The sequence below is a fragment of the Rhipicephalus sanguineus genome, chromosome 3 (assembly GCF_013339695.2).
Source record: "Rhipicephalus sanguineus isolate Rsan-2018 chromosome 3, BIME_Rsan_1.4, whole genome shotgun sequence".
Lineage (NCBI taxonomy): Eukaryota > Metazoa > Arthropoda > Arachnida > Ixodida > Ixodidae > Rhipicephalus > Rhipicephalus sanguineus.
Genome location: NC_051178.1, coordinates 47,149,393 through 47,168,066, shown reverse-complemented (window position 1 = coordinate 47,168,066; position 18,674 = coordinate 47,149,393). Strand labels below are relative to the sequence as shown.

General features: G+C 48.5%; 1 pseudogene; it reads right to left on the bottom strand.

The window, feature by feature from the left end:
• Positions 1-788: 788 nt before the first annotated feature.
• LOC125757819 (uncharacterized) overlaps positions 789-18,674 on the bottom strand; it is a 32,739-nt pseudogene continuing 14,853 nt past the window's right edge.

Sequence of the window (18,674 nt, the reverse complement as noted above, 5' to 3'; positions counted from 1 at the left end):
AAAGCTACATGTAGAAAATGGAGTATTTTTTATATCTCACGCAGAAAATATGGACGCAATTATGGGCCTACATTCATTAGCGGTAGGATACGTGCATTGTGGCTCTGTAGCCTTCGCTTCATTGCCAAGAAAAATCCGCGAGTATAGTGTTGCGAGTGATGCACTCCTCGTAGAAGGAAGCCAGCCGGTCAAGCAGCATGCCTTTATTGCATACCAAAGTAACCGAACAGCAGCCTAGCTGCCGATGGACAACTAAAGGTCAGATTACAGAGTGGCTTGCATCTAGGCCGTCGCAGCGGCTTATGAACGCTTCGGATAGCGAAGAAGATAACTGATAAGCACAGCGCGCGCGAAATGGTACGTGGCGTTATCACACTTCGTCACTGATATACCACATCCCCCCCGCACTTAATCACACACTGCTAGCATATGCACGCACTCAGAACCCGTTACGGTCAGGCTGTCGTCGTAGTCTCTTCGGGTATCGACAACCATCACCGTTGCTTGCGCCGTTAACTTGTACCGATACTTGCACTGTTTCATCGTCACTTGCTGGCACATTTGATTCCGATGCCGGCTGTTGCTGTGTTGTTCCAGTGCGCGTGTCCATGTTGGGAAACACAGTTAGGGCTGAGCTGTCTCCTACAATGTGGTTACGATGTCGCACGCACTCGTAAACTCCACGCGGCGTCACGACACTAAGTCTGTGCGACACTGGTCTCGTGCGGGCTAGCACTGTTGCTTGCAGCCACTTTGGTCCCGCACGAAAATTACGCACTCGTACTTCATCACCTTCGCTGAACACTGGCTCGGTGCCGGGACTGCTGAAACTGTCGACGTGCGACGTTCTCCTCAATGGATGGTCTGACCAGGTCCAACTTGGTGCAGAGCCTCCTGCCCACGAGCAGCATGGCAGGCGCTTCTCCTATTGTAGCGTATGGCGTGTTGCGATAGGCTAGCAGAAAATCCTCTAGCTCGGATGGTGACGTGCCATAGCTTGCTTTTCCGAGCGCTGACTTCAGTGTCTGGACGAACCGCTCGGCCAAGCCGTTGCTGCTTGGATCGTATGGCGCGGTTCGCACGTGTCTCGTGCCGATGCCCTGCAGATAAGACTGAAATTCAGCAGAATTGAGTACCGTTGTCAGACACTATAGGGTCTCGGGAAAACTGAATCTACTGAAAACCTCGTGCAGGCATGAAGTTGTAGCTTGTATCGAAATTGACGTCATTGTGAAGACTTCCGGTCACTTCGAACGTGCGTCGACAATCACCATATACCAGAGTTCCTTGACTGGGCCGGTAAAGTCGATGTGCACTCGCTGCCAAGGTCGTGTAGGCCAGGCCCACGGGTGAAGTGGCGCTTTGACCGGCAAGTTTCGCGCTTCCGTGCACAACTTGCATGACGAGATGTAGTGCTCTATATCTTTATCTATGGCTGGCCACCACACATAGCTTCGAGCTAGTTCCTTTGTTCTCACGACTCCGGGATATCCATGATGCAGTTCATCTGATACGAACCGTTGGTACTTCTGCGGAACAACAACACGCATTCCTAGCATGATGCACCCTTGATATAGAGACAGTTCAAGCTTTCTAAAAAAAAATGGTTTTGTCACTTCCGATACTCGGCTCGGCCACCCATGTAGAATGCACTTCACTATTTGACGCAGAACTGGATCTCCGTGTTGTTTCTGCCCTAACTTTTCTGCTGCTTACTGGCATGCTGTCGAAACGCAAAACGAAAAAGTTCCCTCGACCCTTCGACACCAGATTGTTGAAGTGGAAGGCGTGACAAGCAGTCAGCGTCCACGTTGTCAACTGACGGCCTGAACTTCAAGGTGAACGTATACGCCGGTAATGCAAACGCCCAACGCTGAAGCCTAGCGGCCGCAATAGTAGGAATGCCTGTGTTAGGACCAAATATGGTTTCCAATGGTTTGTGGTCGGTGAGCAAAGGGAATGGTCTTGCGTAGACGTAACAATGAAATTTCTTCACACCAAACGCAAATGCCAAAGCCTCTTTTTTGAATTGTCTGTAGCCTAGCTCAGCCTTGGTGAGGGTACGCGACGCATACGCGACCGGATGAGTCTGCCCATCGAAAACATGAGACAAGACCGCGCCCACACCATACGCAGAGGCATCACACGCAATTTGCAAGACATAGTGTGCCAAAATGGGCTGAGTTGCTAACATTTGCTTAACTTGTTGAAAAGCTTTTTTGCAAGACTTATCGCACACCCAGACTGCATCTTTTCGAAGAAGTTTGTTCAGAGGAAACAAGATCGAGGAAAGATTTTGAACGAACTTCCCGTAATAGTTGATAAGGCCCACTACGGCCTGAAGCTGTTGCTTGTTAGTTGGAGTCCGGGCGTTCACGATAGCGCGCAGCTTTTCATTTGTTGGTTGGACGCCGTCTTTGGTAATCACATGACCCAGGTACTGCAGCTTATCTTGAAAAACATCGCATTTTGATGGCTGCACCCGAATCCCTCGTTCAGATAGTCTTTTTATAACAGCTGCCACATTACGCAGGTGCTGCTCTTGCGTACGCCCGGTGATTAAAATATCATCAAGGTAACAAATGACTGATGGGAGCCCTTTTAGCACATTGTCCATAATGCGCTGAAAGATCGCTGGCGCAATACCGAACAGTAACCGGTTAACTGCAAAAAGACCCTTTGGTGTGTTCAACGTGAGGTATTGTCGGGATTCTTCATCCATTTAAGTCAGTTTTGGAGAACTTTTCTCCTCCAGCCAGCACTGAAAATAATTCGTCAGCTTTGGGAAGCGGATACATTTCTGTGTCTAAAATTGGGTTTACGGTGACTTTGTAGTGTTCACAAATCCGAACTGATACATCTCGCTTAATGATTGGCACAATTGGCGTAGCGTAATCGCTCCCAGCGAGTGGTAAACTTGTTCCCAACGCTTCTAACTTAGACAATTCTTCTTCCACCGCTGCTGTCAAAGCGAACGGAACCCTCCGTGCTTTAAAGAAACGTGGTTTCTTGTTATCCTTAAAGAAAAGTTTAGCTTTTTCACCTTGAATGGTGCCCAGCTCGTCCTTGAACACGTCTGCGTAACGGTTTAGGAGGCTTTGCAGTTAGGCAGGCTTCGTGTTGGACGTTTGGGCGTGGTGAAGATTCCGGGGGCCTTGTACTTGTGTCCAGTCAAGCTTTATCTGTTGCAGCCAGTTGAGACCAAGAAGTGGTGGACCGCTATGACGCAGCATGTAGAGAGGCACAGGTAGAGTGGCATTGACCGTTGTGCTGCACTGTGACGCAGGCGACGCCGGTTGGCTTTACGGGCTCGCCAGTGTATGTTCGCAAGGTTAGGCTGGATCTGCGTAGAGCAACACTCGGAAGCAGTGAACGAAGCTACTCAGGTATCACCGATACGGCAGCACCAGTATCGAGCGCCATGCGTAAGGGCCTTCCTTCAACAGTGACATCAAGCATAATTGGCTCTTCTCTAGTTACTTGCTCCGTCTTGACACTCTGTAATTCACCCTGACTTGGTATGGCTAAGGTTTGAAATTGTAGCCTCGGTTTTGACTGCCCTTTTTTTGCTCGGCGGCCGCGGCGTGCACGCTGAAGGTGTCCCTTTTTGCTACTATGAAAGTATATCGCACTAGCATGACGACAAGAGCTCGCCCCGTGCTTTGTTGACCCACAGCGAAAACACGGCACGGCCTTTTTGTTAGGCGGGTGTATCTTGTAAACCTCGAACCCTGCTGCCGCGGTTTGATGCTTATTCGATACATTTTTCAGCGCAGTTTCTAACGCTACCGCTCGGTCGACTGCTTGCTGAAAAGTTAATTTCTTGTCTTCAGGGAACAAGTGGCGTTGAAGACCGCAAACGAACCGGTCCCTTAAGGCTTCGTCCAAAAAGGCGTCAAACTCGCAAGTTTGCGCTAACGTCCTCAGGTCAGCAACAAACTGCGCAATTGTTTCCTGTTCTTGCTGTGAGCGGCGATGAAACTTCGCTCTCTCTCCGATAAACGAAAGCTTCGGCGACAGGTGATTGCGCAGCTGAGTTAGCAGTTCTTCTAAACATTTAGAAGCGGAGACCTTCTACTGGAACAGCCCGAAAGACAATATGAAAAAATTGGCCGCGTATCTGCGTGCTTCGCTGCAAATGTCGTCTAAAGACGATAGAAGAGGCGCTGCGTGAGATATGAACGCCATCTGGCAATACGTCGGGAAACGTGAATGCTGTGTTGCGGGCTGGTAGTCCCGGCGCAGCAGCAGGCGAAGACCGGCGGTGACCAACGTGACCGGCGGGGACGCCAGCCAGCCCGAACACGCGGTTTGGCGCGAAGCGCCGAAGCAGAAGAAACATCCGCACTCAACGAGTACTCTCCACACCCTCTTTTATATTCACGTCACCTGGGTAAAGCAGGAATGCCAGAGCGGCGCCCCATGGCATTCGTACAGTGCAATACTGAACCGAAACCGAAACACAACAATGAGCTCGTGCAGAGGGCACGGAGGAAGCCAAGTTTCGGCGCAGTCACATTTTCAGCGCAGCTTAAGAAACTAGGGTCTCTAGAATTACGTATCTATGTATTTTCTATTAAAGGAACACACCACCTAATACTTACCTAGTGATGTTGCGCCTCAGATATGCGTAATATTTGCTTTTTGATCAACAATGTACACAAGTATGAACCTAGTCAGCCGTTCACGATGGCTGGCCCTTGGGCAACTGGTTCAACTTTGGCTGAGTGGCTGAATCGAGGGACGTGCCGACAAACAGAAAGACAGACAGACAGAAAGACAGACCAAAATTTCTGCGTTTAAGTTCCCCAAGAAAGACTATCGTCTTTAAAACTTGGCAGACTTGTCACATTCGCCAGCACTCCAATATCTGTCTCCCAACATAGATCAATGAGCAGCTCACGCGAAGTTGTGTCAGAAACAGACGTCCTCGAACTGTCTGCAGATGAACTATTAATTGGATGGAAGGATCAAAACGTGACCAGTGTAAAACGTATCACCATCAAACGTGATAGCAAAGTAATTCCCACTAAACATGTAGTACTAACTTTTACATCAAGCTTTCTACCCCAAGCCATTGAAACCGGGTATATCAAACTAGCCGTCCGTCCGTACGTACCAAATCCAAGGCGATGTTTCAAATGCCAGCGATTCGGCCACCGTTCGCAGAACTGCCGTGGTCAGCAAACCTGCGCAAGATGTGGAGGACAAGGCCACCCCTCTGATAACTGTACGAGCACACCTCACTGCGTCAATTGTGATGGCGACCACGCAGCCTACTCGCGGTCCTGTCCCAACTGGAAAAAAGAAACGGACATTATCACTTTCAAAGTAAAAGAAAAGATTTCGTTTAAGGAAGCCCGTAAAAGAGCTCGCCTTTTCACAATACACCCTACGCTGATGCGGCGCGCCGGTACTTCGCCACTACTTCGGCCTGCGCAGAGCGCGCCGTCGGCTGTGGCACCTGCCCCCAAGGCGGCATTAGGTCAGACTACTCCGCCAACTCGCGAACAGGGACTGGCGATCTCAGGGTCGTTGGGTTTCAAGGCCTCGTCTCACCAGGCGAGGCCCGAAGCCCAAACTGCCAGCGCTCGCATGCGGGCATCATCGGCGAAGCTCCCTGCAGCGCGCAAAGAAAACAAAAAAGCCGATAACAGGGCGCGACGACGGCCCCGTTACTTGAGCTCCATCTTACCGCTGAAACAACAGTCACTTCCTTTCGTACACACAGCACTACTTTACTTCCAATATAGAAGCACATATTATACAACGGAACGTCAGAGGGCTCCTTAGAAATCTCGACGATGTCCAAGAACGTTTAGACAAACACTCACCAATAGTGCTGTGTGTACAAAAAACACACCTAAAATCAAAACACACCAACTTTCTACGTAGTTACATTATCTTCCGAAATGACCGGGACGATACCATGGCCTCGTCCGGTGGTGTAGCCGTTGTAGGTAATCAAGGAATAGCATGTACGCACTTACTGCTCCAAACGTCCCTTGAGGCAGTGGCTGTTCGAGCAGTTCTTTTGAACAAACTCGTCACCATTTTCCATCTTTATATACCTCCGCATCACCCACTCAATAAACATGAATTCCAGCCCTTAATAGATGAACTATCAGAACCTTATCTGGTCCTTGGGGACTTCAATGCACATAGCAGTCTATGGGGCGATTCTCGGTGAGATGCGCGAGGTCGTCTAATTGAACAATTCCTTTTCTCTTCCGGCGCATGCCTCTTGAATCGGAATGAGCCAACATATGATAACCTCGCTGACAATACCTACTCGTCCATAGCAGTGGCGTAGCCAGTAATTTTGATCGGGGGGGTGGGGGGGGGTCACGTTGCACCGCGACCTCCTCATTGAATTTTTCGAACGACTAGGTGTATGAATAAGATGTATTACTAGTGACAATTTGTATTAGATGCTGCAAATCACTTCTTGAATCTGCGCACTGTCAAGAACGAGTAAGAAATATGTTTTTTTTTTCATAAAAATATTATATTGGCATGCCCGTATAATCTTTCTAGGAATAACTGTCTTCAATCTCTTCAAATTGTTTTTTTTTTCTGTGTGTGAGAGGTGTGGCAAATATCACGTAAACTTTGGAACTGCATCATTTTTAAACTGAAGCGCCTGATAAGAAAAAAAAATGAAGTCCACACAATAACCAGGACGAGATCAAATATTTAATGCAGGTTGTTTACGCAAAATGTGCAATGTATTGCACAAATGATGCGGCCAGGGAAAAACAAGAACGGGAAAGTACACCTCGAGTACAGGCAAAACATAAGTCACCGGAAACAGTGCGCAGTATGCTTACACAAAATATCCCAAACGTACATTTAAATATGCATTCAATATACGGAACTAAGCAATGATCACTATGCGTAATGCCCAAAATAAGGCGAAAGAACATGCTACACAATCACAGAAACTGATATGTCCTTGGGCCAAGCTGCTGTCTTGGACGCACCATGTGGACAGAACTATAAATGAAGAGCGCAGAAATAACGAAAGAGACTAGTTGAAAACTTTTAAAAGTGCGAGCCACTATTGTGCACTCAATATAAAATGAGGGTTGTCGCTTCTTGCTCAAAAAGCAATGAAGAACAAAAACGACAAATGAATGTAACAAACAATGCCGCTTGTACGGCTTCCCAAGAGCTGAATATGTTTGGTAACGCCGCGTATGCCGCCCTCCCAATCAACAAGGTGAAGCTGTCGATTGGCTGTTAATGTCCACCTGATGCTTGTATTCGTGTGTTTATATTAGGCCACGGTGTTAACTGCTAAAAGGTACAAAATCCTCACGGCTTTTAAACGTGGTGAACAATAATATTGCGTCAGAATTACAGGCTCGTTGACCTGAACTCTGGAACACAGGGGCGTAGCCAAGGGGGGGTTAGGGGGTTCACCCCCCCCCCCCGAAATTTTTCAGTTTTGCTTGCGCATATATACACGCGCACACACAAACGCACGCACGAACATGCATAAAGTATGGTTGAAACCCCCCCCCCCCCCCCCCCGAAAAAAATTTCTGGCTACGCCCCTGCTGGAACAGCAGTGTTGCGCTGATTTTTGTCCTGCTCGGTATCAAAGGACAAAGTTGACCCAGCGAGGAAGCTTAGCGAAGCGGTCAATGACTTCCGACACGCTTATGTTGACATTTCTGTGGGCGTACAGAAGTGCCAGGCCAACCATGTGTTCCTCAGACATCGTAGAGCGTAAGTTGTTCCTAAGTAACCTCTTGCTTGAAAACGTTCTCTCTGCGCTGGCAGTGGTCACTGGAAGGATGAATAGAATCTGGAGTAGCTTGTACACATTCGGATAGAACCTGCTGTCGCAATGAGAGGGCATTGGTTCCTGTACTGGGGCGCTGGTTTGCTGCTTTGTTCGCCCAATTTCTCCACCATAGTCTCAGTTCTCCCAAAGCAGCCCTCGTTTCGACGTCATGCGCAAAGACGGTCAGGAGATTTTCTGCTCCTTTCTCCCGATCATCGTTCATTGGTGGTATTGCGGATGGTACAATTATTGAAAAGACCTTTAGAAGTGCCCTGTGCTTTTCGAACGGTTGGTTTAACTGGGCTAGTACGTGGTCCATAAACGGAATGAACAGGGTTCTGCGAAAATATTCTTCCGCGCTTTCGAATGCATTGCTCCCAAGGTTTTGCTTCCGGACACCGGCTCGGCGGCTGATATCCACATTCAGTTTTTCTGCCAATGCCTGCACTTGTGCAAATATTTTTGAGAAATAAGTATTTGCGTTCTTGCGGTCATTTTCAATTTTCTGCTGTGCCGCTTCTCTATCGTCAATGGCAGCGCTCATGTCGATACTTGTCGTCTGCAGCTTCTTTGACAGTGGCAAAGTCAGTGCTAACACGTCCTCCGCCACATGCAGGCTTACCAGGAACTCTGGTGACAAGAGTGCCACCATTTGACTGTTTGCCTGCACTGGACTTTCGCCATTTCCGTTAAACTTAAGCTCCTGTAGTGGTGCGGTCAACGGCTCAAAGAGGCTCACAAATGAAAGCACTGCACCGTGCTTCTCGACCCAGCGCATTTCGCATAGTCCCAAAAAGCGCTGCCTTGTAGATTCAGGACAGCTCAAACATCATTTTTCGCAAAACGTGTGAGTGGCTAGAAGATTTACGGAAAACGACTGACGTCGCCTTTAGAGTCCCCAAACAGTTTCGGATGTCTGTGATGGAGCATGCGCACACAGAACTGGATTAAGGGAGTGACTGGCGCAGTGAGTGTAGAGTGCGGCTGGATAGTTCTTACGAACAGCAGCTTGAACATCATTCGTCTTGCCAGCCATCGAGCTTGCACCATCGTAGCCTGGACCCAGTGGCGTACCAACTCTTTCGAGAGTGGGGGGGGGGGGGGGGGGGGGGGGGGGCTGGCGTCGCTCACTCTGTCCGTCGTGTGTGTGGGTGTATATATATGTATATATATATATATATTATATATATAAATATATATATATAACTTGCTTTCAAAACTGTTTTAAATCAAGCAAGAATCTGCACAAACAGATTGTGCAGGCTGGGCCGCCCTATACCGCGACAACACAGCAGTGTTTAATACCATTTTGGAAATATTACCGCGAACTTTAAAAAGTACACCCAAATTTAACCTGATCATCTGAGCATTCCACCAGAAAACTTCCCAGTCTTAGTACTGAGGTTTCTCCGCTCAGCCGCCCTCCCTAAACGACTATGATGCTCGCGTGCTTGAGTGTGTGTGCGTTTCTTTTTTGTTTTTGTTACTCTTTTTTCCTTCCTTACCTCTCTATCCCCCCTTACCCCTTCCCCAGTGCAGGGTAGCAAACCGAAAAACTTGTGGTTAACCTCCCTACCTTTCACTTAACCTTTTCTTCTCTCTCTTGGCGTTGTGGATACGATGAGTATGAAGAACCTGCTATGACTCTAGTATCTTATTCTCACTTATTAAAGAAAAGATGTGGCTGATAAAACAAAGTACTTTGCAGAAGTCTTCAGGATAAGCCGAGTGTCAATTTCTTTACTGTCAGAGCCCTCTAATATAAAGTCTTTCTTAAGAAGAACACCAAGTTCTGTTGTTTAATACTTAAGGCAACCATGCATTGAGCTGGTTGTGTATAGGTATAAGATTATAAATGACTACGAATTTATATACTAGTTGTCGTTCCTTGCCCTCCTACTTTCCCAGCTTGGGTGGGGGGTGGAGGGAAAAGGAGTGAAGTGGCCCTTTACTCCTCCCCTCCAGTTACTCCAAGTAAATAGCCTACGTAAACTGTGTAAACTTAAATTTTCTTTGAAAAAATGTGGGCGATTACAACGTTAAGCTACCCCGCATTGTTTCCTTCCGTATAGGTAGTTAGCTGTTAAAGAGACTGACAACCAATTTTTAGGCCACCTATTTTCTTTAGCGCAACGGAGAGCTAACTGGTCAGAGTGTCTAACCTCGAAATGGTAACGCTAAAACACCGACAGACATTTTTAACGAGAATTTTTCTATCCACGGCGAATATGAAGTCTTATACAGAGTTGACAACACATGCTGCAAACAGTGAGCGCGAGAAAACGGTTCGTGTTCAAGCACGGCGGTTTACTGTGGATGCGCGCACTCCGCGCGCATGTGCCGCGGCTGGACATGGGCCACTGGCGGCCGCGAAGGCAGCGCCGCTTCTCACCGTGCAACGCCCTTTACCTCGTAGGCAGCACATAACAAAGCAGGTATAGATATAATATACATACTCTAACTTGAGGACCAATTATGACGCGCATGACAGCATCAGACTACGTACAGCAATGTGACCGGCTTCATAATCCAGCTTCAAGGCTCTTCCGCTAGGCTGCGCGACATACCGGTTTTTGTTACTTTTAACCACGATTTAAAAATATAAATCCTATTCACAACGCGAAAAGGATGCTGGAATCTGTCACTATATTTCATGGTCTTTTTCATTTCTACCAGGATCTAATCACACGTTCTGCCCAGTTGTCGGTCCCTTTAATGATTGTTCGAAATTTTCTAGGTCATGCTCACAGCACAGGCCTGCTCGTAAAGCGACGCAACAAATGACGCGTAAGTGATCTACCGCGTAGTTACCACATGCGCATGACTACGTAAAAAATAATAATAATGAACTATTTTCAATACGGCGTATTGTTTGTCATTGGTTCCTGGCTTTTCGTCAAAAATTTTCAATGCGCCATAAAATCGCCTCCTTGTTACGCGACGTCACAAGTCTGCGAAAACTGCAGACACAATAGGCAGCACATTACTGTGTTGAATAATAACCCATTTTTTTTTCGGAATAGCGAGACAGCGTTTCTTTTTGAACGGGCGGGCGAGATGGATTCATATGTGCATAATAGATACTTTCTGTTGCAGTATAACGATGTTGAGCTGTTGCGCGTGTACAACTCTCTGTGAACTCATCGTTTCTGACAAAGAGGTAGAGAGGAAAATAATTATTATTAGGAACAGATACAATCCTTTGCAGGTAGCAGCGTTCTTAGTCCAGGAAACCGTGGACGCCGATCTCCCTGGTGAGGTATAGATCAAGTACAGGGCAAACTTCAAAGCTGGGATTCTCAATGTCCTCGAGTCCACTGCCTTGTTACAAGCCGCCACGATCGCTGCAGGCTACCCCGCAGGGCGGCTGCGCAAGCAGGCGTTTGGTGTGTAGCGACACCACGGACCCGAGCTAACGGGGGGGGTTTCGACCCCCTCCCACGCCTAGCCGTGCGTGGCATTGCCGTGTCCGGGGAAAAGGGGATCCTGGGGGTTGAGCCGACGCCGGGTGATTGGACCTTTAAGGCCCCCCGGTAGAGGCAACACACCCCTTTGGCCCCGGCTTCACGTAGACGGCACCCCTGGGTTGACCCACCCAGGGGAAATCGGCAGTCGCCTTTTCCTGTCTATCTCTCCCCTCATCTTCGTCTTTCTCTCTCACTTTAATCTTTCCTGTCCTCTCCTCTCTTCTATTTACTTCCACTTTTCCTGGCGGCAAGGGTTAACCTTGTGTGTGTGCCCTCTCTTGGGCACATTATATTTGGTTATAGTGACTGTGTACAGCTGACGTTGACATGCCTTATATATATATCTAAGTGCTGTCGCGTCCCCATGTTGGGCTCCATGGTGGGCGGCTGGCATGGCTGCCGAACTATACATAATCTATGGCCTCAACCTCATTTCCTCCACTGAATGATCGTCGTCTCACAAAGAGAGGGCCCCCGCAGGGGCGTCTGCGCAAGTAGGCGTTTGGTGTGTAGCGACACCACGGACCCGAGCTAACGGGGGGTTTCGACCCCTCCCACGCCTAGCCGTGCGTGGCTTTGCCGTGTCCGGGGAAAAGGGGATCCTGGGGGTTGAGCCGACGCTGGGTGATTGGACCTTTAAGGCCCCCCGGCAGAGGTAACACACCCCTTTGGCCCCGGCTTCACGTAGACGGCACCCCTGGGCTGACCCACCCAGGGGAAACCGGCAGTCGCCTTTTCCTGTCTCTCTCTCTCTCGCCTCATCTTCGTCTTTCTCTCTCACTTTTAAACTTTCCTGTCTACTTCTCCCTTCTCGTTACTTCCGATTTTTCCTGGCGGCAAGGGTTAACCGTGTGTGGCTCCCAACCTTGGGTAGACCATATTAGGTTATAGTGACGGCGTACTGCTGGCGTTGCGCAGACTTTTCGTATGTTCTGCCACGTCCCCCTGTTGGGCTCCGTGGTGGGTGGTAGGCGCCGTTGCCGAACAAGCGACTTTTTCCATGGGACCCTCGAACCCCTCTTCCACCGATCGTGCCCCAAAAAGGGTACGCACCGATGCATCCCAATTCTTCTGGCCCAAAAACAATGACAATTTTCCGAAATACCACGTGGTTCACTGTGAACAAACATCTGAAAAAGCTAGAGCCATTTCACCTTTTCTTGTTGCTAAGTGCTTGAAAGACACCATAGGAACGGGATATAAGGCCACAAGGATGGCAAGCGGGGACCTACTCCTCGAATTAAAAGACAAGGAACAGTACATTAATTTGTCACATCTAGTCGCGTTTGGAAACATCCCCGTCTCTGTGAGCGCGCACAGGACCATGAACACTGTCAAAGGTGTAGTGTCCGATGAGGACCTCATTGGCCTCAGCGAGGAAGAACTACTAGATGGATGGAAAGATTCAAATGTCACTCATGTCCAAAGGATCAAGATAAGGCGCGACAACACCGAAATACTGACCAAGCATTTGATACTTACTTTTGCCTCCAGCACACTACCCGAAAACATTGAAACCGGCTACGTCAAGCTTGCTGTACGACCTTTCATACCAAACCCGCGGCGATGCTTTAAATGTCAAAGATTTGGTCACGCGTCTCAAAGCTGCCGAGGGCAGCTCACCTGTGCAAAATGCGGAACGACGGGTCATTCTGTTGATGACTGCGCTGGTGATGGGACTCACTGCGCGAACTGTGAAGGTGATCACCCTGCGTACTCCAGGGCCTGCCCGGCCTGGAAGAAAGAGGAAAGAAATACTCACGATAAAAGTAAAAGAAAACATAACGTTCCGAGAAGCACGACAGCGAGTTTCATCGTCATTTCCAGCAAGAACATCTTTTGCCGAAGTGGTGCGACGGGGGGCAGCACCACAACGGCCTATCGCGTTGCCCGGACCACTCGCAGCGTGCCGAGGCAAACGCCACCCGCCCCCATGGTGGGAGCAGCGAAGGCTGCCCCGCCTACTCTGAATCTGACCACACCGGCGGCCACTACAAGCTCCGGCACCGTAGAGGCCAAGGAGAGCACATCGCCCTCCGGCTCGGTGGCGTCCAAGACTTCGTCACACCAGGCGAAGTCCCCACCTGCCAAGCCAGAGATCCCGGCGACTCCAGGGTCGTCGGGTCTCACGACCACGCCTCGCCAGGCGAGGTCGGACAAACAAGCCAGTAGCTCGCATACGCGGGCGTCCAGTGCCTCAAACGAGGCAATGGACACAACTCCGGTGCCTCTGGTACCGAAAGAGCGGCGTAGCTCCCTGGAGCGCGCTAAGAAAACCAAAAAGCCGATAATGGGGCCCGACGACGGCCCTGCTGCCTGAGCTCTAAATTTCGACCTAAACAACACCCACTTCCTTCTCGTACACACAGCACTACCTGACATCCAATATGGAAGCACAAATTATACAATGGAACGTGAGAGGACTGCTTAGAAATCTCGACGATGTCCAAGAACTCTTACACAAACATACACCAAAGGTGCTGTGTGTACAAGAAACACACTTAAAATCCAAACACACGAACTTTCTACGCAGCTACATTATTTTCCGGAAGGACCGGGATGATGCCATCGCGCCATCCGGGGGTGTAGCGGTTATAGTTAATCAAGGAGTAGCATGCACACATTTACCTCTTCGAACTTCCCTTGAGGCAGTGGCTGTTCGAGCGGTTCTTTTGAACAAACTCGTCACCATTTGCTCTCTATATATACCTCCACATTACCAGCTGCAAAAACATGAATTTCAGTCTTTAATAGATGAGCTCCCTGAACCTTACCTTGTACTTGGGGACTTTAATGCGCATAGCTGTCTATGGGGTGACTCCCGCTGCGATGCGCGAGGTCGTCTAATTGAACAGTTCCTTTTCTCTTCTGGCACGTGTCTCTTGAATAAAAAAGAGCCAACATACTATAGTCTTGCGAACAATACCTACTCGTCCATAGACCTCAGCATCACATCTCCATCACTTGTACCTCTACTCAAATGGAAAGTCGTTAATAACCCTTATGGAAGCGACCACTTTCCAATAGTTCTGAGCACACCGATAGCGAATGAATGTCCTCCACAGGTTCCCAAATGGCAAATCGACAAAGCAGATTGGGAACAGTTTCATAAAATGGCTCTCTTAAGTTGGACCGACATGTGTGCTTTAAGCGTGGATGAAGCTGCAGAATACTTTACTGCTTTTTTGATTGATGTAGCAAATAAGTGCATCCCACAAACATCTGGACTGCCCGGGAAAAGACGTGTGCCGTGGTGGAACACTGAGTGTAGAAATGCGCGCAAAAAGCAAAATAAAGCATGGAGGCTGCTTCGGGAATCTCCCACAGCCGAGAATCTGGACAGTTTTAAGAATATAAAGTCCCAAGGCAGGAGAACGCGCCGACAGGCAAGAAGGGAAAGTTGGCAGAAGTTTTTATCGGGCATTAATTCATATACACAGGAGGCCAAAGTCTGGAACATGGTTAGCAGGGTAGCAGGCAGACAAGCACATTCACTTCCTCTAGTAAACACACAAGGCGACAGCTTGGAAGACCAGGCGAACTTCCTAGGTTCACACTTCGAACAGGTGTCGAGCTCGTCGCACTATAGTGAAGCTTTCCAAAGATACAAAACAAGAATCGAAAAACAGAAACTAGAGCGCAAGTCTACAAAACACGAAGCATACAATGAACCTTTCTGCATTGCTGAGCTACAAGCATCGCTTAATTGCTGCAATAATTCCGCCCCAGGCTCCGACCGTGTTGTATATGAAATGTTGAAACACCTGCCATCCGAAACACAAAAAACCCTCCTCTCCTATATAATGCTGTTTGGTTTTCCGGTGAGATCCCCTCGGCCTGGAAAGAAGCCATTATTATTCCTATTTTAAAACAGGGCAAGGACCCATCCTCCGTTGCGAGCTACCGGCCCATTGCACTGACAAGCTGCCTGTGTAAACTTTTTGAAAAGATGATAAACCGCCGACTGATACATTTCCTCGAAGCAAACAAATCACTTGACCCATACCAGTGCGGTTTTCGAGAGGGTAGATCTACCTCTGACCACCTTATCCGTATCGAGGCACAAATTCGCGACGCTTTTGTTCACAAGCAATTCTTTCTTTCGGTGTTCCTCGATATGGAAAGGCCTACGACACCACATGGCGCTTTGGAATATTAAGAGACCTATCCCACTTAGGTGTCCGAGGAAAGATGTTGACTATAATCGAAAGCTATTTGTCCAATCGCACGTTCCGTGTTCGAGTGGGTAATGTCTTGTCCCGAATATTTGTCCAGGAAACTGGAGTGCCGCAAGGTGGTGTCCTGAGTTGCACACTGTTTATTATAAAAATGAATTCCCTACGTCTGTGTATTCCACGGAATATGTTTTATTGCACATATGTCGACGACGTGCAGATCGGTTATAAATCTTGCAAACCAGTCAATGTGCGAGCGGCAGGTGCAACTGGTTTAAACAAGGTAACCAAATGGGCAGATGAGAACGGGTTCAGCCTTAACCCGCAAAAAAGTATTTGCGTATTATTCTCAAGAAAGAGAGGCCTACATCCCGATCCAGACATTGATCTGCATGGTCAGCGGCTACCTGTGAAAACGGAGTATAAATTCCTCGGCGTAATTCTAGACACGAAACTAACTTCATATCACACATAAAGTATATAAAGAAAAGTGCTTAAAAACTATGAATATTTTAAAGGTATTGTCACGCACTACGTGGGGTAGTGACAAGAAGTGTCTGATGAATCTTTATAAAAGCCTCATACGCACGCGCCTAGATTATGGGGCGATAATATATCAGTCTGCGACACCAAGCGCGCTGAAGATGCTTGACCCTGTCCACCACTCGGGTATTCGTCTTTCTACGGGTGCTTTTCGCACCAGCCCCGGGAAAGCCTCTACGTCGAATCGAACCGAGTGGTCGCTCCACCTGCAGCGATCCTACATGTCGTTTCTATACTATCTCAAAGTGAACGCAGACAAGGAACACCCCTCACACCCTACAATAAATGATTTATCCAGTTCTGCCCTTTCGACCAACGTCCCTCGGTGCGACAGCCCTGACTCACTTCGTGTGAGGGGCTTTAGCTGAGGGAGGAACCGGGTGTGCCACTTTTCCGCACACTGTCTATTGGCTCCCGCTGCACAACTACCGCCGTGGCGGTGGCAGCTTATAGACTGCGATCTTTCCTTCATGGAAGTAACGAAACACGCGCCTATTGCACATATCCGTACATACTTCCTTGAACTACAACACAAATACACTTGTGCAGAATTCTTTACAGACGCCTCAAAGTCCGATACATCTGTGTCTTACGCAGCCGTTGGGCCATCCTTTATGGATTCCGGTATTCTACACCCTGAATCAAGTATCTTCACGGCAGAAGCTTACGCGATACTTGGCGGCCGTTAAACACATTTCATCAATTAAAACTACAAAGGCATTATTACCAGATTTCTCTAAGCGTGGTAAAAGCTTTAAAAACTCTGAAACACAAAAACCCATCTTTGTCTCGCTGTATTCTCTTTTAAGCACGATCTACGCACTGAACAACATGTCGTAGTGTGCTGGGTGCCAGGGCACCGCGAGATTCAAGGCAACGTGTTAGCGGACCAGCTAGCGGCATCTGCCCACGAAACAGTCACAATACATCCTTAGCTATTCCCCCATTAGACCTAAAACACTTCTGAAAAGAAAGCTCAGAGCCTTTTGGCAACCACATGGGTATACATACACGAAATAAGCTACACGTTGTCAAACCGCATCTGGTAATTGGCCGCCAGTATCGAAATCACGCCACACAGAAGTTACACTCTGCAAGACTTAGGATTGGTCACACATACAGTACACACACACACCTTCTGTCCGGGGCGAGCCACCTTTGTGTGATAGATGGGCCAGCCACTCACTGTCCTTCACATCCTTATCCAGTGCAAGGAACTCGACGGTATCAGAAAAAAGCACTTTTCATTTCCCTACCAACAGCAATTTCCACTTCATCCTTCAATGTTCATAGGTAGGGACCCGCTTTTACATACCAGTCATTGTCTGCATTTTAACGATGTACATAGTTTTTCATGTCATATATCAAGGTGATCCGTAGCACGGCCTCTAAACAGAGGTCGCTGCTGCGGTGAATACGTTAAAGTAGCACTTGCCTCGCGGCCCTTGGACTAAAGGGCATTGACGAGGCAGTGGTGCTGAGTCATATCTTCATAGTTTTATTCTTGCGACCACTTGTCATTAATTCCACTGCACTATTTCACGTCACTCTCATGATTTTAAAATATATATAGATATGTTTTACCCGCCTTTAGCGCGAGGAATTTTAAGGCCCCTTTACAGCTACTTACCGCAACCATTGCTCACATCCTTTGTCTCATGAACTGGCGCTCTTTGGCCATCAATTGGCCCTTGCGCCATAAACACCACATATCATCATCATCACAAAGAGAGGGCGCACCGAAGAGACTTTGAATCGTTGTTCAAACCCACAGAAATTTTTCCGCGCTTCCACGTAATCCACTGCGAAACACTCGAAAAGAACGCAAGAACGATCTCTCCTTTTCTTGTATCGAAATGCCTCACCGACACACTCGGTCAAGGCTATAAGGCTACAAGAATGGCTAGTGGGGACCTTCTTCTCGAAGTGCATAGTAAGATCCAGTACGAAAAACTTTCAAAACTGACCTCTTTTGGAAGCACCCCTGTCTCACTTACACCACACCGATCCCTCAACAGCTCCCGAGGTGTAGTGTCTGACCAAGACCTGCTTGACTTGACTGAGAGTGAGCTCCTTGAGGGCTGGAAAGAACACCATGTGACGCAAGTACAGCGAATTAAAATCAGACGTGACGACAAAGAAATCCCGACAAAACACCTGATTATCACATTTCCACTAGCACCCTCCAGAATATCTTGAAACAGGCTACCTGAAGTTAAGGTCAGACCTTACATCCCAAACCCGCGGCGTTGCTTTAAGTGCCAGCGTTTCGGTCACGGCTATCAGAGCTGCCGCGGCCGTCAAACCTGTGCTAAGTGTAGTTCCACGATCACCCTGCAGACGACTGTGTCGAAGTTCCCCGTTGTGCAAACTGCGAAGGTGGGCACGCAGCCTACTCTCGCAGTTGTCCCTCATGGAAAAAAGAAAAAGAAATAATAACACTCAAGGTAACGGAAAACATCTCCTTTAGAGAGGCGCGAAAACGCCTTTCTTTTCCACAGGAACTCTATTCGCGGACGTGGCACGCAAGGGGGCAGTGTCACAAAGGTTCGCGGCGGCTCGCACGTACCACGCACAGTGGACGGGCGGTAGCGCCATCTGCCCCCTCAGCGGAAGCAGCCCGTACTGCTCCGCAACCAAAGGGCATGCAGGCCTCCGGATCTGCAGGCCCGGAGCCTTCTGTTCAGGCAGAAAGCC